Source organism: Pelodiscus sinensis, chromosome 9 (assembly GCF_049634645.1).
Source record: "Pelodiscus sinensis isolate JC-2024 chromosome 9, ASM4963464v1, whole genome shotgun sequence".
Classification (NCBI taxonomy): Eukaryota; Metazoa; Chordata; order Testudines; family Trionychidae; genus Pelodiscus; species Pelodiscus sinensis.
In genome coordinates, this window is record NC_134719.1 from 14,289,869 (window position 1) to 14,312,370 (window position 22,502).

General features: G+C 42.6%; 1 long non-coding RNA gene across 1 annotated transcript in view; it reads left to right on the forward strand.

The window, feature by feature from the left end:
- LOC142830552 (uncharacterized) overlaps positions 1 to 15,152 on the forward strand; it is a 30,656-nt gene extending 15,504 nt beyond the window's left edge. Inside the window, exon 5 of the long non-coding RNA XR_012905870.1 lies at positions 13,965 to 15,152. This is a non-coding gene — a long non-coding RNA (uncharacterized LOC142830552). The remainder of the gene's footprint in view (positions 1 to 13,964) is intronic.
- The last annotated feature ends 7,350 nt before the right edge of the window (positions 15,153 to 22,502 follow it).

Here is a 22,502-nt window from a genome sequence, read left to right on the forward strand (position 1 = left end):
ATGGAGTAGTTTGCTCTTGCACTCTTAATAATGTCCCTTTGGAAATCTGCCAACTGTTTTCAATTGTTTTTCTTTTTCAACATGTCTACCAACTCCCTGAGTTTGCTAAAGTCTGTCTTCTTGAAACCCATTATCTTTATTTTGCTGTTCTCCCTCTTACCATTCCTTAGAATCATGAACTCTATCATTTCATAATCACTTTCACCCAAGCTGCCTTTCAAATTCTCAACCAGTTCCTCCCTCTTTGTTAAAATCAAATCTGCATTCCAATATTTTCTTTATATTCAAATCTTCATCAACATAAAATATCCAAACCAATTTTTGTAAGTCATCCTATCTGTAACACATTCTGGTTGCATACATAATTTAGATTCCCCTGGGAACTAATTCAATACTTTGTTACAGTAATTCTGTGTCTTAATAAACTCATAATATTTTTCTTCCTTCTTTTAGAGAAAACCAATTTTAAATTGTTTCATTTCGCTGGTTCTCCCATCTGTTTAAGCTAGTTTTCTCTCTTCCCTCATTTATGTCCATTTTTGGTCTAATGATTATCACTTTTTACCTTTCAATTGCATTCAGTTTATGGTTGTTACAGTGGAAACATTCAGTTTTACTGTAACAATATTAGGAAATTCATCTCTGCAAAATGGTTGGTCTGATTTGTATTTAGTCCATTAACACTATATATAAATTGAATATACAGTGAGTAGATTTCATTCCATTTCAAAAAATTGCTTAAACACCAGAGCACTTGCCCATGCCATAGAGAATTGGTTCTTTCACTTGTTGGTCTCTCTCTCTTACTCCAGGATCTCTCTAAGCTGCTTCCTCTATTCTTTCTTGCTAATTCCTCTAACTTTAGCTAACTTTATTATTTTTCTATGAGTCTCCCTAGATGTGCATGCATCTCCCCTTCAGAAAGGCACCAGTTCAGCAAACCACCTACAAATATGTTTAACTTTAAGAAGATCCTTTAATTCAATGAAAGTCAATGCACACATTTTATTTCCAGTGACTTTGATGAGACTTTAGCATATGCTTAACTTTAAACATGTACTTTTTTGCTGGTGAACTTGAGCATGTGCTGTAAGCAGTGGCAACTGCTGGGGAGGAACACAAGGGGGGCACCAGCCAGATGACCACTCCCCCATGCCAGCCCTAGCCCAGGGAAGGCCCTGCTACACTCCCACTCCACTCCCAAACCCTGTCTCTTCCCATCCTGCCCCACTCCACCTCCACCCTAGGGGATTAGCAGAGGGCCTCATGCCAGCAGCAAAGATTGGGTCTCCTTGCACTCGCTGGCAGTGGGAAGCAGAGAAATGTGGCTGGGAGCTGGTGGAGCAGAATAGGCTGGAGCTGGATCACTCCGCTTCCCTCTGCCTCCACCAGTCAGTGAAGGGAGGGTGTCCCCTACTGCTCATGCCAGGCCCTCTGCTAGTCCTCTGTTTCCCCAAAATACAGAACCCAGGGCAGCTCTTCCTGTCGGCTGCTGTCTCCTTGCTTCTCCCCCAATGATGTTTGGGGGGCATGAGACCCTTCAAGACTTCTTCCGCTTTTTGTCCCTGGCTATGAGATAATTATGTGATTGAGAGTTCATGGCCTCAGCCATTCCTCCTAGCTGCTAGTTTGACTCAGTGAAAAATACCTTTGTGGATTGGATGGCTTCCCTGAAGCACTAAATCCTGACAGGTCCTCCAGAAACATGGTGTTTGCTTTCTTTGGCACATCCCAAAACATTCTTTTCTGTTCCTCCGCACCTGTGACACACCAGCAGTGCTGTTTGTTCCGGAGCCATTCTGCCTTCCTATTCCAGTTTCCATTCAAACCATGATTCATACAGCCAAGGAAAGGCAAGCCCCAGGTGTCTGTTCTGTTTCTATCTTTTTGTAATTCACTTGCACACTCATTTAAGGAACTAGCTTTCATTTCAGACTCCTCCATTCCACCCCCACCCTTCTCAGAGCCCACTCGTACAGGCATCTAACCAACTTTTCAGTGGAGCTGACTGAAGATCAAAGGGCTGTGAGAGAATGTACTTGCAAGATTGTAGAAAAGACAGTTATACATTTTGGGGATTGATAAGAAGGGGAAGTAATCTGGGGAGAAATGTGTCTGTAACTCTTCTAAGGAGAGAGGGATGCATTGTGCAGCTGGGAACATAAGAATGATACTCCTGGAAATTTTGTAATCAGAAGCACACGGCTGCTGTCAGTGCAGAACACATTTGGGGAGTGTGATATCTGCAGGCCCCCTTCGCTCCATCCTGTACCCATGTAGTTTGCTAATTCCCATTTCATGTTGCTATATGTTAGGTCTGGGTTTTCACCTCAGTGTGTGTAAAAATCCTTTATTCATACTACACATTTGAGATGCAACATATGTTATATCAATAAACCTTCAGCTATTTGTATACGCTATGCCTTGCTTTAAATCTTGTGAGCATTGTATTTCAAAACAAAAGAGCTTTTATGAGCAAAACTGGGGGTGCCCATTTTAGTCATAAGTGAAACTTAAGACATTTCACTTTCAAATGATCTACTTCTGTGGTTTTAATAAATTCATTTCCCAACCAATAAATAATTATGTGAAATGAGTTGGAGGGCCACATTATAAAAATGTACCATACACCTTTGTTATCAGTCCTAAAGGCTGAGGCCCGTGGTCCTGATTTTGCAAAGTACTTAAGCACATGTATAACTTAGCATGTAGCAGTCCTGTGCAAGTCAGAGAAACTACGTATATGCCTACAGTTACATGTGTAACTAAGTGCTTAGTTGGACTGGAACCTAAATTGGCATGAAATCTGAACTAATTTCCACTCCTGTAGATGTGGCTCTTCCCAAAGCAAACATTTATATACTGCTGTCTGTGCTGTACTTGCTTTGTGGACAAAGGAAGAATTTAGGCTCCAGATTGTTAATCTGGCACATTTCACTAGCAATAAATTCTCTTTACATTTAAAAAAATAAGAAATGTTTTGCTCTGAATCTTTTGGCCCTGATCCCCAAGTTGGCCTAAATTGTCATGTCTCCATGAAGTTCCACAAAGATATGCTCATTTACCCCAGCAGGGGATTCAACCCTTTGTTTGTTTGTGTACCTATGTCCTTTTCACTCTGTCACTGAATTGTGTTTCTCTTCCTCAGGTAGCCATTCCAGCCTTTAACACATACAAGACACACACGCTTTCAAATTCTCTTCTTTGTTATCTTGGGGGCTTCAGGCAGATGATTATTGGCAGGCACCTTTTGCAATCTCTTGTTAGTCTTTAAAGTGCTACCCAGTCCTGTTTTTTGTTCCATTTACTTAGATTTCCTGCCGCTGGGGTCCCTGTGCTCTGGATGAATAATGCCCTTTGTCTCCAAGTATGGGGCATGTCCATATACTCTATGCTAATATCCCCATCGGTGACTTTTAGGAATTCCAAATTAAGTACAAAGGAGTTAAATTGTAATATGTTAGTCTGATAGTGGGATTTCACTGCCAGAATAAAAAAATTATTCTGGAGCAAGAAAGCGAGTTCCTTCTTGAACTACTAGAGCTTCAACTTTGATAAGTCCTGTCTCTTCTTCTCTGTGTTTCTTCAGTTAAATATCACTGTTACTTTCACCTTCCTAGATGTAATATAACTTTAAATAATGGGAGGTGATATCATTGTAGCTGTATTATTCATTTTCATGATTAACTCAATAAGACCTCAATACAGTAACTCCTCTCTTAATGTTATATTATGTTCTTGAAAAATGCTACTTTAAGCAAAATGATGTTAAGTGAATCCAATTTTCCAATAAGAATTAATGTAAAGGGGGGAGGTTCTGGAGATTTTTTGGCCAGATAAAAGGCGTAAAATGTATGTTTTAAAAATGTTATTAAATAAATTTATTAAATCTCTCTATATTAAAGAAATCTTTTCCTGCGGGAGGGTGGAAGTGATGTCATGCATCACTCTGCATCCTCTCCCTCCACCCTCAGCCCTTCCCTCCATCTTCCTCCGTGGAGCCGCAAGACATGCAGCCTCTCCCGGGCACAGTTGAGAAGCGGGGCTGAGGTGGAGAATTGTCTGTCCCATAGCACCTTGGGCTGCTTTGGAGCGGGCAACAGTGGGGCTGGGTTGGGGAGCAGGTGGCTGGGAAGCAGGGCAGCCTGACTTTGTGTGTGGCAGCCGCTTCACAGCCTCCTTCTGCCTGCTCGGTCCTGAGCACCTCCGTTCGCAGCCAGGAGCTGCTTGAGAAGAACAGAGGGAGCTGAGGCTTCCACTTCTCTCTCAGCGAGCCAGGGTGGCACCACAGGATCGGGCCCTGAGCAGAGATGCACCACAGCCTAGAGTAGCTCAGAACTCGCAGAGGTTCCTGTGTCCCCCCACATACCCTTGGCAGCGGGTTGCTAGTGGGTGAAGGGGTGAAGGTTGGCCCTCTGCCTCCTCCGTTGAACTGGACTCCTAGTCCAGTCCCACAAAGCATGGAGCATGCTGGGCATTGCATGGGCTGTGAGTTAATCCCGCACCCGGACCGTACTCCTCTGCACAGCACAAGTCGAGGAGATAGCCCACTCCTTCCACCACACCGCCCCCGTCAGGCCTTTGTCCCTCCCATCCCCCATGGACTCCACGCTACATGGGCCAGTAGTTAATGCCCTCCCCCACATGCTGCTCCACCCCCCAATGGACTCCACATGGCTCTAGTCAAAGGACTAATTCATCCCCAACCATCGTCCCCTGAAGTGTCAAAAAGGGATAGCCCAGCAGTGTTTGGAGCAGCTGCCAACCCCCTGGTGCTGTTTCCTTGCTGGTTAGGTTGCCTGTTTGTGGAAGGGGGCAGGGTGTGTGTAGGGAGGGAGGAAGGGGGATCGGGTGTATGTGAGGATGGGTGGTGTGGTAACGGGGAATGTTGGGGGGGATGAGCGGGATATAGGAATGGAGGCAGGGAGAGGCGTTAGGGAATGGAGATAGAAGGGAATGGAGATAGAAGGAGGAGGGCTGTGCGCCATGGAGGTCTGCGCCCCAGCTCTTCCCCTCCCCTCTTCTCCCCTCCTCACAGCAGCGCATGTGCTTCCCCACAAGCCAAATCCAGTGCGGAGCCTCAGGGTTTCCTCCTCTTCCCCCTCCCCCACAGGAACCTGGTGCTGGCGCGTAATCTTGTGGGAGAGGGGGTTTCAAGGCTGGCGCACCAGGCAGATGGCAGCCTGAGCATGGGCCAGGCAAAGGTGGTGGTTCCCTGCTGGGTCCCGAAGACTTGGGGCCCTGGAGTACAGTGAAGAGCTGCTGCTGCCCGCCCTCCCCCCACACTGCATCCTAGCTCAACCTTGACCCTCCTCCAGCAGCCAGAGGGGAGCCAAAAAAACAGGGCTGCAACCAAGGAGGGGGGCTGATGGGACTGGGGGTGACAGGCTGGGCGGGGATGACTTTAAGTGAGGAGTTACTGTATTTTCATTTGAAGCTGCCAAACATTGCAAGATATTGCAATACAAGAAACCCCCAAGATGCGACAGCCCCAGTTGCGACCCCCTGCACTTACAACCATTTTTGTGAGTGCAGAAGGGGCCGAAAACCCCCGACTTATGTCCTCAGCCCGCATTTATGACGGCGCATGACGCCTATCATAAATAAGGGTTCAAGTTACAATGTCCCCAACTTGCGATGCTTCCCCAAGAACCGATCGCATCGCAAGCCAGGGGCTGCCTGTACAAGTTAGATTAAACTCTCAACAGGGTTCGTAAATCCTTACCTGTGTCGGAGATGGCTTACAGAAATAGTATTATAGAATCCTAGAATCCTAGAACTGGAAGGGACCTCAAGAGGGCATCAGGTCCAGTCCCCTGCCCTCATGGCAGGATCAAGTACCATCTGATCATCCTTAATGGATGTCCAACCTTCTCTTAAATATCTCCACTGATGAAGATTTCACAACCTCCACAGGCAATTTATTCCAGTGTTTAACGCCCAGACAGTTAGGAGGTTTTTCCTGATGTCCAACTTAAATCTTCCTTGCTGTAATTTAGGCCCATTGCTTCTTGTCCTACCATCAGAGGTCAAGGAGAAAAATTTTTCTCCCTCCTTGTAACACCCTTTTAGATACTTGAAAACTGCCATCATTGGCAGATTAGATCTTAATGATTTGCATTTATCAGTGAGCTTTATATTGAGCTTTTACTTGTTTTTTTTTAATCTTTCTAATCCTAAATTAATTATAGAATGTTCTTCATCAGGTGAATCATCTTCAATCTGCATTCTGTTATGTTCTGTTTTGCTAACTACAAGTAGAGCCTCTCTAGACCGGGACTCTCTGGCCTGGCTTAGCAGTGCCATGCATGTTGCTGGACCAAAAAACCCCTGGACCAGAGAGCCCCAGGAAGCCAGTGGCAGGGAGCAGCTGGCCACGTAGCCTCAGCGGGACCCCTGGGCTAGCCATGGAGCCTGGTGGCCCTGGGGCAGGGGAGCATGGTGATCTGCTGACAGAGCCCGGAGTCTGTCAGTAGAGGGGCCGATGTTGCCTGGCCAGGCAAATTCCCTCCTTTGGGACTGCTCAGGTCCCCAGGGTGCTGAAGTCCAACCTGTATTAACTGACACCTGCCTTTTTGCTTTCTGGGGGCCCCCATCAGCCTGTGCTGCTGGGCCAGATCCTCTGGTCTCCCCCAGACTAAGCACAGAGTTGGGTTACCATCCCTTGCAGCTCAATGCGGACACTGAACCACTTCTTCTCTGTGAGGACAAAGTTTTAGGGTACAGCACCGAGGAAACCAACCCCCAAAGGGGATCAAACCCCCAAATAAATGAATCACTCTGTGTAAAACATTTACATAGTGAAATCTCATTAGGCAAACTCTCTTTATCAATGAAAGAGAGAGATGCACAGAAGTTGCTCTCCCCAGGTAACACTTATTTACACTGGGCCTGATAGTAAACAGAAGTGTTTTTATTATGTACAAACAGTAGGATTTAAGTGATTGCAAGTAAAAACAGACAGATTAAAGTAAGTTACTAAATTAAAATGAAAAGAAATGTATAGTTATTTCTTTCTAATTCACTAAAAAACTTGTTGCATGCAGATTCATACCCTAAAGAGCTGTTCTTATTTCAGGCATAATCTTCAAATCAGAGACAAACTCTTTTACTCTGGCTTGGGTCTCTAGCTCTCTTTAAAGTTCTTTTTTTCCCCTCTAAGGCTATGTCTTCATGGCGAGATCTTCCGGCAAAAAATATGCTAATATGGGACTCCCAGGAGAGGCATAAAACAGGGTTTTTTGCGCAAAAAAGCCCCATCCACACTGCTTCTTTTTGCGCAAAAACCCCTTGCACAAAAAGAAATGGCAGCAAATATGCTAATGAGATTGTGACTCATGCAAATGAGTCTCTCATTAGCATATTTTTTGTGGGAAGATTTTGCCATGTAGATGAAACCTCAGAGTGTGTCAGGCAATTTCAGAAGCCACCTGAAGTCAAAGAGCTGATAACTTCCCATTGCTTAAACAGACTCTCTCCCAGGATGGGAATCATTTGTTTGATATCCCCCGCCCCCCCCTTCCCATGGAAAAACACTGGATTCAAAATGGATTTCAGGTCGTATGTCTTTCTAGCACTAACCATGGCTTGGGCTCACATGCCAAAAAAGGTTGTTTACAAGTTGTTGAGGTGATTATCAAGTCATTAGGCTTTGGAAGCACCAGTAGTGGCTCTCATTAGCACATTTAAAATTATAAACAGTTCTACACTTCCTAATTTAAACTTTGCATACAAGAATGATACATGCACAAAAATAGGATATACAGATTTAGCAGATTATAACATTAAAATCGATAGGTTATATGAGGTTTTTTTCTACAGCACCTTTGAGATATGCATATGTAAATTTCATATGCCAATTTTCATAAAGTATGGGGGTGGAACTGTCACATATATGATTGTCAGTTATGCAAATATCCCAGTGCCAGTAGCAGAATGTTGTTCCTTCCTCTTCTCCTCCTCCCCTTCCCCATGCTGGCATAATTTCCATCTAACAGAACTTTCAAAATTAAGAAAGGAAAAGGCTTTCCTGTACAAGCTTCCTGTGAATCCCATCCAAATATGGAAGAGTTGTGTAAAAAATCTGGCAGTTATTACCAATGTACACCACTTAAAGTTCATCTGTTACTTGCTTTAAGCTGTCATATCATGGATAGCAAATAAATTTGTAAATCAGAATGGTTTGTACTCATTTTCAAATAAGAAATGTTAAATGGTAAGTTCCTATCTATCAATAACACACACAGTTTAAATTAAAAGTTTTGAATACTACTGCCATTAGTCATAGGAAATCCTGCATGAATGGCAAATGCTTAAGTTTAGACTTTCCCTGTGATTATGCCAGGCCATAGAAGGCATTTCCAGGAAAATGTTTAATCACAGTTAAACACCCCACTTAGTTGTTAACCCCCTAGATTCATTTGTATGTATGTTCAATAATTTTTTTTCTCCACAGCATTCCCCATTTTCTGGGAGTCAAACTTATATGGAAGATTTATATAGACTGATTTTTCAGGCTCTCTATATTAACATAAGAATGCACATAGGTTCCACATACTGTTAATTCTACCACAGCTAGAATAAAATCAGATTGAATGAGGAAGTGTGTTAGGGCGTATCAGCTCCTTTTTGCCCCCTGCTGAAGGCCCTGTAGTCCTATCATACCCCGCCTTCAGGAATAGGAGCTGTGAAGGCCTGCCTGGAAAGGAAGCAGCCAATCAGAGCTCAGCAGGCTCAGTTAAAAGATATTGCAGGGTGTAAGTGGGGCCAGCACTGGGTGACACCAGAAGGGGGAACAAGGAGTGGAGGGCTGTGAGAAGCCATAGGTAATGAGACTGGGGGAGAGACCCTGCAAAACCAAGGATAGAACTGAGAATTTTTTGAGGAGTAATGTTAGTTCGAACCAAGGGGTTTGATTTGAACTAACGCGGCCCGGAGCGCACTTCCTGGTTTGAATCATCTGGTGATTAGAATAGCGCGGGGGTGAGATTATGCTAATGAAGCGTGGGATAGTTAAATCCCCGCTTCATTAGCAATTTTGGTCGCCTACATTTGCATCCCTATCTCGAGATAGGGAGCAAGTGTAGACGTACACTCAGAGACAGACAGATGCATTCTAAAATATATAAAATATATATATAATATTCCTGCTAACAGGAATTCCAGGCCCCAGGATAACACATTATGGACTCCCTATACTCCACCCTTGAAAAGAGTCACAAGTCACCCCCTTCCCTATGCAGAGAAACCCCAAGCACCACCCCTTAATCAGAACACTGTCTGGTCCATCGCTGCCCCATCCCCACCTCCCTGGAGGTTCCCCTCCCACCCTCCTTCCTTGCTCTACTCCTCCCCACCCCTCAGCCATCCCCAGCCTAGCTCTGCCCCACAGTGGTCCTGTGCCACCCCCTCAGCTCCTTTCTCCCAAGCATCCCTGCCTACCCCTGCTTGCACCTTTCTGCTCTTTTCCCTCCACAGCTCGGCTCCTCAACTCCCTTGGGCCCTCGCTCTCTGCAGTCCCATACCTGGCTTTACTCCCAGAGCTTGTCTACCATCTTCTCTTCCCAGCCTTGCTCCCCCACTCTCTGTTCCCAGCCCGGCTCTTCCCTCCCCGCTCTCTCTGCTCCCCTCACCCTGCCTGGCCACTCTATGGATCTGGGCAAGAGTTCAAAGTGGCATGGAATTCCTGCCCCCTTCCCTAATCTCAGCGTGGGGTTTAAACTCCAGCATGGGGTGGCAGGGAACTCTGGACTACTGTCCTTATTAGCCAGGATGAGTAGGAATGGTGTCCCTAGACTCTGTTTGTCAGAGGCTGGAAATGGGTGACAGGAGAGGGATCACTTGATGATTAACTGTTCTGTTCACTCCCTCTGGGGCATCTGGAATTTGCCAGTGTCGTAAGCCAAGATACTAGGCTAGCTGGACCTTTGGTCTGACCCAGTGTGGCCCTTCTTATGTTCTTTTGTTCTCTTGCCCTGCTGCTCAATGGATCTGAGCTCTGGGGCTCTCCTCAGCTGCTGCCATGATGCTACAGTAGTACTATTTAAAAGAATCAGGTCAGGGCAAGCCCCAGACCCCCTTCATTCCACAGAGCTGCTGTGCAATTGCCCTTTTTGCCCTCTCACTACCATAGGCAGATCTGGTTACAGATGATGGGTCAAATTAAGCTCTCAGTCTTGTAGAGGGAAACCCAGAGCAAGAAGTGTCAGTTAATATTTAGGTTCAAGATTAGGATTAAATCTTTGGCCCTGGGCAGTAGATCTACAGGTTGGATCTCTCTGGTCTGGCAACGTTGAGCCCTGACTAGTCCTGAACAAGAGACTTTTCTGGACCAGGGGAGTTGTCCTCTGCCTCTGGCCCCCAACTCCTCCCTCTCCCCCTGCCTGTGCATCCGGACGGTTTGTTCCTATGACTGCAATAAGGTTTCTTTAACATACAGTCAGCTCTCCTGGATTCCTTTCCCCTTCATGTTAGCATCCCAGGGGATCCAGCCCAGTCCCCTGAGGGAGTCCCCTGCTTTTCTGAAGTTCAGGGTTTGTATTTTGCTGCTCTCCTTTCTTCCTTTGGTCAGGATCCTGAAAACAACCATCTCATGATCACTGCTTCCCAGGTTGACACTTACATCTGCTTCTCCTACTAATTCCTTCTTGTCTGTGAGCAGCAGGTCAAGTTACACATGGTTAGTTCATTCAGTACTTGTACCAGGAAGTTATCCCCTATTTTCTACAAAAATCTCCTGGATTGTCTGTGTACTGCTTTATTGGTCTCCCAACAGATGTCAGAGTGATTAAAGTCCCCCATGAGAACCAGGGCCTGTGGTCTACTTCACCACCTGATTTGCTAGTCTATAGCAGACATCACCGTTGTTGCTCCCGTCTCTAAACTTAACCCAAAGACCCTCAACAGGCTTTTCTTCCACTTTATACTGGACCTCTGAGCAGTCATACTGCTCTCTTACATACAGTGCAACTCCTCCATGTTTTCTCCCCCACCTGTTCTTCCTGACCAGTTTATACCCTTCTATGACAGTTCTCCAATCATGTGAGTTGTCCCTCCAAGTATTTCATATGCAAGGTATCTCTAGGTATGTAAAGACCAGTGCATGACAATGAATAGAATTGTGAGATGAGGTTAAATACTTTTAGCACTTGAGAGCTGTGGTTATAGCCTAACTCTTTCTCATATGTTTATACAGCACCTAACACATTTAGGGAATTAACACAGTACAAATAATAAATAATCCTCACCAATTATACATGCTGGAGTATGGGTGTGTGGGGGGGGAAGGGAGGTCAGTGAAAACTCAGAAATGTTTTATTTAGAGCTATTAAACACTTTATGGAATGTATCTGACAGAATAATTTAGGTTACCTACAGATTGAAAGGAGGCCAAACACAGTTTTGGAAATTCAAGTCTTCCTTAAGAATGGAAGGGATTTTGTCCAAAATATCTGATCGGTGCTATGGAATTTTGAAGCTCCGCTTTATGTTGAGAAGATGAAGACTATAACACGGTTCAAAAAATAACTAGATAAATTCATGATGGATATGTCCATCAGTGGCTAATAGCTGGGATGGACAGGTTTGGTTTCCCTGCTCTTTGATTGTCAGAAGATGAGGCATGTAGCACTTTAAAGACTAACAAGATGGTTTATTAGGTGATGAGCTTTCGTGGGGCAGACCCACTTCTTCAGATCATATTCTGAAAGTGAAAGGGATGGATCACTTGATGTTTACCTGTTTTGTTCATTGCCTCTGGGGCAACTGGCATTTGTCCCTGTCAGAAAACAGGATATTGGCCTAAATGGACCTTTGGTCTGACCCAGTATGGCCAGTCTTATATTCTTAATAGATCACCTGGACAGGAATCAGTGATCAGAAGGGAATTCAGGCTGTCATCTGAATATTGTACGTTGCTCAATTTTGCCCTGCTCTATCAGCAATTGCTAAGATCTGAAATCCTGGCGTAGAGCAGAAATCCATTACCTTCTAGCTTCGAGGTAAGAGTGGTGCCAAATAAACCCTACAGTTCTACTTGGAGAATTGAAATACAGGCAGTCCCCAGGTTACATGGATCCGACTTACATCGGATCCCTACTTACAAACAGGGTGAGGCAACCCTGCACTAGCTGCTTCCCCCCAGCAGACCAGGGAGACATGGAGCGGCTTTTCTCAGCAGACACCTCAGCTTGAGAATAAAGGACTGAGGGAAGTGAGGTGTGGGAGAATAAAACTGAGCTCTGGAGAAATGTTTGGCTAGAGTTTCCCCTACAATATGTACCAGTTCCAACTTACATACAAATTCAACTTAAGAACAAACCTACAGTCCCTATCTTGTACGTAACCCGGGGACTGCCTGTATGTTTTAAGACATTAAACTTTGGGCTCAATTTTGCTTGGCTCTACAGCTCTGCTTCTCCTCTTCCTGAAGAAGGCATTAACTTCTGCAGCTCCTCCTCTGGAATTTTACTCCTTTCTTCCTCTCCTCTCCTCTCCTCCCCTCTCCCCATTCCTCAGGCCAGATTGTGACCTAAGAACTGACAATTACCTGCTTTCTAAGTGTTGAAGTTGCAGTGTGTAATGGGATTGTAAACACAACTGTCTATAACGCAGAAAGGACAGTTACAAATGATACCTTAAAGTCCCCTTATAATATATCTCAATTTAATCTGAAAAATAACTAATCATGTTAGAAAATAATTACTATTTATGTGGACAGTTCATCCAACCAAAATGCCAGATGCTACCAGTCTGCTAATAGTCATAGCAGAAATAAAAAGTAACAGAAACATTAAAAACAATCTCTTATGACACTGTCACTCTGGTATCTCACAAAGAAATTACATTATGTTGTTTCAAGAATTGAGCAAATAGGAGGTTGATGGCTAAAGAGGATCAAAATGAATCCAAGCAAGTAATACTGCGAAAATTACTTTCAAACTGTATTCCTAATACAATTATTCTTTTGGACACTATATGTTCATTCACCTATTTAATGAGAATTACAGCACAATATACCAACACAAATATCTGGTTGAGCTAGGCTGGTACTGAGAAATATAAAATACAAGGAGAAAAAGGATTTTGTTACTACGAGGCTTTCCTCCCTTACTTAAAGGATGTCAATACCTGTTTCATTTTTGTTACACAGAGAACTCTGAACCAACATCCTTTGGTTGAGAAACTCCACTGAAGTTAGCTGGAGTATTATCATCCACCAAGGCTACGTCTAGACTGGCATGATTTTCTGGAAATGCTTTTAATGGAAAGGTTTTCTGTTAAAAGCATTTTCGGAACAGAGCGTCTAGATTGGCACGGACACTTTTCCGCAAAAGCACTTTTTGTGGAAAAGCGTCCGTGCCAATCTAGACGCACTTTTCCGCAAAAAAAGCCCCGATCGCCATTTTCGCGATCGGGGCTTTTTTGCAGAAAACAACTCTCAGCTGTCTACACTGGCCCTTTTGCGCAAAAGTTTTGCGCAAAAGGGACTTTTGCCCAAACAGGAGCAGCATAGTATTTTCGCAAGAAGCACTGATTTCTTACAGTAGGAAGTCAGTGCTTTTGCAGAAATTCAAGCGGCCAGTGAATACAGCGGGCAAGTTTTTCCGGAAAAGCGGCTGATTTTCCGGAAAAACTGGCCAGTTTAGACACAGCCCAAGTGTATGAATTGAGGGCCTGATCCTGTTTGAAGATTTGGGCCCTAAGCATCTAGAACTTGACTGAAAGCCCACTGATATCAGTGAACTTTGGATCAGACCACCACAATTCTCTGTGGTATTTTTAGGGTTAATGTGGTGATATGAGTTTGTGAGTTCAACATTCTAAGGTACACTTGATTTACAAAATATAAACAAATTAATGAGCTCTTTTGTATTATGGAATGAACATTTACAAAATCATTTATTAGTTGTATTGTGTGCTTCATGTGCCAAAGAGGATGTTTCTGTTGCACCTTTCTAAAACAGATATAGATACATGGGATGTTCAGTGGCCCTGATCTTTTGCACGTGTTATCAGACAGGCATGCAGAAAGGAAATGCTTCAGACCAGGGAGTGGAATGGTTGGTTGAAACATCGCTGTAATTCTGCAGGTAGGAATGAAAGCACTCTAAACAGAGAACACCAAGGAAAGTTTGTGAAGTTAACTTTTTGTTTTCAGGTATATTTTGGAAGTAAATTCAAAATAGACATAAAAGGCAACATCAGGAGTTTCCATATGGCACTCTTTTGTACAGTGGTGCTGCTAAGTCCCATCTTGAGGTAGTAATAACACCCAATACATGGTTTCCATTGTGACCTGATATGCCTGAGGCAGCCTTCACTGAAAATGCCAAGGTCAGGGAAGGTTGCAAAAGGGAGAGCAGATGCTTCCAAAACTGGTGGTTAAAATTAAACTCACTCACCAGTTTTCTGATCTCCCACACTGGTTACTGATATGCCAAAATGAGCCACCTTTATTGCATTTCAGTTTTCTGGCTGCCAGTCAGCACATATAGGTTCAGTACAATGAAGTTATTTAAAAACTCCACTCACTGTACAAAATGTTCTTTTGACCCCAAAAGGTCAGCCATACTACCAAGTCAGCTGGTTTTGATCTTACCCACAATACCATGCTGCCAGCAAATTTTTTATAATAAACCTTGAATTTTTTTAGCAAGTAAGGAATGGTGTCCCTAGCCTCTGTTTGTCAGAGGGTGGAGATGGATGGTAGGAGAGAGATCGCTTGATCATTACCTGTTCTATTCACTCCCTCTGGGATACCTGGCATAGGTCATTGTTGGCAGACAGGGTACTGGGCTGGATGGACCTTTGGTCTGACCCAGTATGGCCAGTCTTATGTTCTTAGATACAAAAGAAAGAAAATAATGTACAAGAAGAGAGGAGTTAAATGGCTAAGCAATAGCATATACAGAAAGACTTCCAAGTCCATATATCAGGTTCTTAACAGTAATGGTGAGTTGGCTGGCTTCAAAGTCTCTCTGGAACAACTGGATGGGTCATTCAATTCTTTGTTCCAAGCTTCTGTTTGTAGACAAGTTATTCTATGCATGAGAAGCAGGAATGAAAAAGATGTAACCCCTTTTATATCTTTTGCCATGTAGGTTGTACTTTTTTGTGATGCTTGTACTCAATTTGACACAAGCGTCACAGCACCTGGCACTGAAAAGCTTTAGAGTTCTGTCCATAGGCATGTCCCTTCCTGCCTTGCTGACTCATAAGGTGTCTGGCTTCTTTCCATGGGTTCACTGTACTGCTGATGAGTCTTGACGGGCCATCAAACAAGTTAGACAGCGCTGATGTCAAGCTGTCTGGGGGTATCGCAGAGCACAAGTTTGGAAATACAGATTATTTTCTGTCTTTCTATAATTCATAATTCAAAGGTGATACAAGCAAGATTATCATATTTGGCAAATTGTTACATTATCACTGACATCTTACACTGTATATCTGGCATGATTCGTTGTAATTTTACAATAATGGTATTAATAATATAAAGTGCCTCACAATTCCATACAGAGTCACAACCATCATCAGCACCCCCACTATAAAAATTGTTCCAGCACCTCTGCTTTTGCAAGAAATACTTTCAAAGTTAGCTGCTAAAAGTTGTTACCTAAATGTAACAGTCTATGTAATTTGGACTGAGCATCACAATTCCACTGAAATTAAGGGGAGCTGAGAGAACTTAGTATCTGAATAATTAGATCACGTTTTTCAAATAGCTACTCGGGAAAATTTCACAGTTTTAACGTATGGCATGAATTTAAACTGATTTATTAAAATAATACACACCACTGTGTAGACACTCACCTCGTTTTCAGAGTGACTTTTTCCATCTAGCTAGACTATATTGGGATCAGGTGAAATTGAAATTGAAATTAGCCATTCTGAAAGTAAAATTGCAGTGTCCGCATAGCAGCTTTAACCAGTTTAAATAAATCAGTTTAAAAATAATTGTAAATGGTTGAACTGGCATAGCTTCTTTAGAAAAAAAGACCTTGATTTGAGGCTATAAATACACTGAGATAAATATATTGAGATAAAAATACTCAACAAAATATTTTGTTCTTGTTTGCTTCCTTCTCTCTATTCTTGAAATGTTGTGCTCTCTGCTTCTTGACACAAGTCAATGAAAGTATTTTTAAACATGTTTTCTTCCTAATAATTATCAATGGCCTGATTTCCAAAGCACTCATTCATTTCCATAGGAACTGAAGTTGCTCAGTCAGTACTTCATGTTACCTTTACTTAAGGGCCTAGGTTCATTTAAGAGTAGTAATGTTTTTAAAAAGGATACATTGCATGCCAAATTGGGAGAGTTCAGAAAAGTAGTTATGGCTTGAAATCAGATGTGCTTTCCTTAATACAGTTAACTTTAGGTCTGCATTCTGTTGGTTGGGAATCATATTATTAGAGAAACCCCAAAGTCTCTAGTGTAGCAGATAGAATCAAACAGTAGGCAGCTGTCTCGTCAACTCCCCCAGAGATCTCCATATGGAGAAAGGGATCAGTCTTTTACAGGTCACAGCTCTAAAAACTGATGTACTAAGAAGCTTGATATAAATCTGCTACCTCCTTCTCTGATTTAGAGCAGGAGAGTGTCGGATGGAGGGAAATGCAATTGAGCGAAGCCTTCTTCAGTCTGGTTCAGAAAGAAGGGAACTGACAAAGTTCCCCCAAACTCAGCTGTTTTCTTTTTTTCTGGGAAATATCTATTGATTGGAAATCTAATGCTCAGTTTAAAGGCTATCAGTTGTTACTGACTTTGCTATTACAAACTAGCTGTAAACTCTTGCATCACAGTCATTCTTAATAATCCATCTTCTTGCAGTTACAGCTTTGCATTGCTTTTTTGCAATCTTATATGAAAAATACACCTAGATAAATATTATTTCTAAATATATTGTCTATTTTCATCTGCTTCTGTCAAGAAGAAGAAAGGCCAGGCAACCTGAAGGACAGAGAGAAGGAAGCAAACTAGAAAAAGCAAGATATTTTGTCATAGAGTGCATCTACACTGCACCCTTAGCTTGAAATAAGGTACACAATTTGTGCTATGCAAATTGCGTATCTTATTTCGATTATTTTTCAAAATAGGCTATTTCAAAATTTGGCACGTCTACACAGTGCCAAAGTTAGAAATAAAACACTATTTTGAGACATCCCTTATCCCTTGTGCAACAAGGTTTACAGGGATGCCAAAATAGCATGTCCTCAATATTTTGCAAGAGCAGACAGGTTCAAAAGACGTGGGGTAGCTATTTTGGGATATGTCTGGTATCCTGAAATAGCACTGCAGTGTAGACGTATCTTTAGTTTCCTTCTTCCCCTCTCCCCATCAGCAATTTTAGTTAATTCAGGCATTTGTTAATTAACCTGAACTGACAGGAACTGAATCTTGATTGGTTCCTATAGGCATTATTGTAGTGTTAATAATTAGTAATAAAATGAGTTTAATGGTTTTATAATGACATTTAAGCAGGTAGCATGTGATTTTTACTTCATATTTTTTATGCACCAGTAGAAGTCAGACCTTCTGTTGATGATTCCTCAGAGTAAAATGCTGCATGAACAAATTGGCCCATAAGTAACATTACAACCTAGCAGACTTTTGCAGAGTATTTGTGTATCAACAGAAGGAGACATCTCTTTTGTCCACTTAGCTCACGGATGGCCAACCACTTAGAGAGTAAGAGCCAAAATAGCTGTGGATAGAGTGCAAAGAGCCACATATTATATATTTATTTTTATATATCTATATATATAGTACACAAAATATAGTGATAAAAATAACATCACAGGACATTTCGGTTCTGTGGTAGAATACCTGACAGAGTTATTTAGTCTGCTGATTGGCTACTAATGACCAGTTAATGATTTACTTATTGGCTCACATTCAGCACTAAGATACAGATTTAAACGTATACAACAGGCAAATGAAAATTAGTAATAGATGACAAATATTAACAGACCATTTATTAAAAAACAATAAAAAAGTCTCTAGTCACTTAAAAAAATTCACAGCTAGTCCATCGATCTTCAGAGAACTTGACAAGGAACAAACATCAAATTTAAAAAAAAAACTTTGAAAATATAGTAATATTCTCTCACTAAAAATAAGCATCCCCACCGTGTATTTTAAATTTAACAGTATTGCCCTATTATGTCCTGTGAGTTTTTTAAAATTAAAGTGAACTGAGAAGTAAACTAACACAATTTGAAGTGCCTGTTTCACTCCAAATTGTTGATCTCTGGTATGGTTTCCTCATTATTTTACTGATGAAAATTATGACTCTTTATAGTTCTAAAAATTCAGGTCTGTCCCAGACTGAAAATATGACAGGTTCAAAAACAATAAGGGAGAGACTCATATCTCAGAATAATTGCTTTAGCTTGGCAAACAATAGCCTTTGAATTTTCTTTAAAGAAATAGGCTACGTCTACACTGGCACCCTTTTCCGGAAATGCTTAAAACAGAACAGTTTTCCGTTATAAGTATTTCCGGAAAAAGCACATCTACATTGGCAGGATGCTTTTCCGGAAAAGCACTTTTTCCGGAAAAGTGTCCGTGCCAATGTAGACGCGCTTTTCCGCAAAAAAGCCCCGATCATCATTTTCGCGATCGGGGCTTTTTTGAGGAAAAGAAATCTGTGTTGTCTACACTGGCCCTTTTCCGGAACAGTTTTCCAGAAAAGGACTTCTGCCCGAATGGGAGCAGCATAGTTTTTCTGGAAAAGCACTGATGATTTTACAGTAGCTCGTCAGTGCTTTTCTGGAAATTCAAGGGGCCAGTGTAGACAGCTGGCAAGTTATTCCGGAAAAGCGGCTGATTTTCCAGAATAAGTGGCCAGTGTAGACACAGCCATACAGTGTAAACCAGGTACATGCTGATTCTTTTTTTGCCCTGGAATTTGAATATGACATCTGTGTTGGCTGCCTTATTTTGCATCCATGAAGACTTTGAGCTTAAGGTACTTCAGCCCCCCCTCCCCCTCCCCGCTCTAACCCAATCCCCCACCTTTCCTCCAGAGCCAGGCACCCTCAGCCCCCACACTCAAACCCAATGCCCTTCCCTCTCCCAGAGCCAGGCACCCTCAGCTTTCCTGCTGTAACCCAATGCACCCTCAGCCAGGCACCCTCAGCTTTCCTGCTGTAACCCAATGCATCCTCCACTCCCCCACAGCAAGGCACCCCCAGGCCTCCCACTCTAACCCAATGCCCCACCTCTCCCTCAGAGCCAAGCATCCCCAGCCCCCTCCCCCACTCTAATCCAATCCCCAACCCCTACCCCAAAGCCAGGCATCCCCAGCCCTCCTGCTCTAATCCAATGCTCCACCCCTCCCCCAGAGCCAGGCACCCCCAGTCCCCCTGCTCTAACCCAATGCCCTCCCCATCCCCCAGAGCCAGGCATCCCCAGCCTCCTCTCTCTAACTGAATGCCTGGATCTCACCGGAGCCGCTGCCACGAACGCCACGTGCTTCTCCCTCCAGGCACTGGGGCTCATGCACAGAGTGGCCTGCCGTGAGCAGTCCGGACGCATGGCTCCGAACTAGCAAAAGCCACATTTCTTTTGAGCTGCGGGTTGGCCACACCTGACTTAGCTAGTCACTAGATGTCAACCTTTTGAAAGTATTAAGGTTTCATCTACATAGGAGCTATTGGTAGCTTTTAATTTATCAAACTAAATATCATGACCAGATTTTCAAACTGTGTGTCTAAATTTAGGCTCCTAAAGTCACATTTAGGCACCTAAATTGAAGTGGCCTGATTTTCATAGGTATGGAACTGTTGGGGATTGGTGGGTACTCAGCATCTCTTAAAATCAGGCCATTTTCAGTTAGATGAATAATATTAGGCACCAATGTTGATAGCTGTGGAACATATTTAAAAAAAAATCTCAGTAACTAACTTCAGAAATAGTTGGAACTTTTTTGAATCTCCTGTTTCTTCTTTGAATATGTATTTGTGTGGATGCCACTTCAGTCTCATGTGCATGAAGCACATGCACACCGAAAGCCTTTTGAATGACAGTGTCCATTGGGGCATATCTGCGTGGACTCCTTCCCGAGTCCACAAAATGCAGAGTGGCTGCAAATGTCCCTCAGTTCTCTGAGGCACTTAGAATTCTAGATAAGGAAGACTCAGAAAAAGCAGGAGTTGAGGAGAGGTTGTAGGATCCACATGAATAACAACATCTTACAAAACTTCAATTACTATAAGATAAGTAACCAGTCTTTCTTCTTCAAGCATTATGTTCTATTCATTTTTAGGGGATGTTCTAAACATGGAATTTCTGTCCCATAGGTAATTCTGGTATGTCAACATTTATTCTGATCTCAAAATTAGACAAAACGTCAAAATATTGAAGATTTTTGCTTAACAACATTCTGCAAATATTCCGTTCATAACCTTTTGACATGAAAACTTTGTCATTTTCAAACAAAACAATGTTTCATTTTGAATTTACTTGTTTGAAAAAAAATAGAAAATAGTTTTTAAAAAAAAGAAAAAAAAATTTTTTAAAGAAAGCTACATTTTCTTGGAAAAAAAAAATCAGCCAAACAATTCTGACCAGTTCTACTTACTTGGCAGTATTTATGCAGCTTGTTTACTTTTTTTAGTTTAGTTCGGCCAGTGAAAGCAAACTGGTTACTTTTACCTTCTGGTTCTCACAGCTTAGCGAGATGTTGTGGTGTTTGGACTTTCAACACTGCAGAGAGCTATAGAAATAAAAATACATGTCATTGAAAAAAAGTCAGATTTGAATTTTTTTAACTCTCCCTTTATGTGCAATACATTGGGGGATTGTCCTGGGGAGGAGACTTGAAATTCTAGTCCAAATTTTGCATCTTTTTCCTGTATTGATTTTAAGGTATGAGTATTTGAGGATAATTAGAAACTATGGCCCCCAGTCCTGCAACTGAATCTGGCTAGTCAGGACTGGGGAACTTTCTTGGGGTCAGGGGCCGCTGATCTACAGAAAAATCAGTCACAGGCCACACACAAGAAGCAAAAAAAATAAAAAACAAACCCTCACTGACGTGGCCTCCAACTGAGAAGTAGAAAGACAATCCCCACATTCCCCTCACACACCAGAAACTGGTGGAGCCCAGGCCAGTAGATTATGTGCTCCAGCCTTGCGGGGGGCAGGGGAAAGGGAGGGGACTGGAGAGCCAGCACGGGCTATCCAGTGTTCTGGGGGGGGGGGGGGGGGGGGAGGGGAGAAGGGACGGAACTCTGAGCCTCAGGGGCCAGATATAGGCAAGCCAAGGGCTGCATCCGGTCTCCAGGCCTTTGGTTGCCAAGCCTTGGTCTAAGTGAACCATGGTGCCTGTGTGAAGACCTATTTCAGTGAGACTCTGTGGGCATAGGGTCCAATCACACAGATCTAATTAGAGGAAGCAAATGTGCAGAATGAAGAACTAGTGGATACTTTTATAAATACATTGAGGCAAAGGAATTATCGAAGGAAGGTTTAGGGTATCTGGTAAATTGGAGATAATACAAAAACCAGGAGGACGATGTGGAGAAGGCTAAAATGATCAATAGCTGCATTGCTGTCTTTTTTACAGAAGATGAAGAAGGTAGAAGACTCAGGAAGATGTATAATAACTGGAATCTAGAAATCTCAGAAATCAGAATTAAGAAGGATCAGTTACTCAAAAAGTACTTGGATTCCTATAAAAACTTATAGACTCCACTTGTGAATTTGCTACATAAGGACGTCCAGATCATTCCTTTTAAACACAGTAGTTTTAAATTGTCAAGACACAATTGAAACAAAATCCTCTCAAAAAATCTTTCAGGTACATGAAATCTGCCTCAGTTCTCCCATGTTTCAAACAGGGCTGGGTGAATAGCTTGTTGAACTTGTCCCATAGGACTCCTGCTCCTGTTGATAATAGTATTAATCTCCTAATATGGCCTAAAATTTTGTTTGTTCTTTGAATTATTCATCCTGCTCCTTTGAAGGCATGGAAATGGGATGTCCTTTGTAATCTGAGCAGTATCTCCCTGTTTGTTGCTGTGCTTGGTTTCAGAATCACAGGGCAGCTTTTGCTTTAAAAAAATTGTATATTTGTACCAGCCACATGCATTTCCTGGAAAGAATACTCCAGGCTCCTGATATGTATCCCTCTTGTGACTGACCCTGTTCTTTCCCGATTTAACACGTGACCTGAGCAAAATCTGGTTTCAAAGGTAAGTATTTACTTTTGAAACTTATATCCTTCAATGACTGTAGCTACTTTTTAGCGCCATCTGTTGGAATTTTTTCTCATCTAACTAGCTACTCCTATTTTTCTGAGGGGTAGCCATAGTAGTCTGTAATTGAAAAAAATTTAAAAAGAAGTGGGTTATGCCCACAAAAGCTCATGATATCATCTACATTTTTTTTAGTCTCTAAGGTGATGCAGGACTATTCATATCCTTCCTGGTATCTGAGCATTTGGAAACCTAAGTCTACAACAGTATACCAGATTAAAAGGAATAGCAAAGTGGTT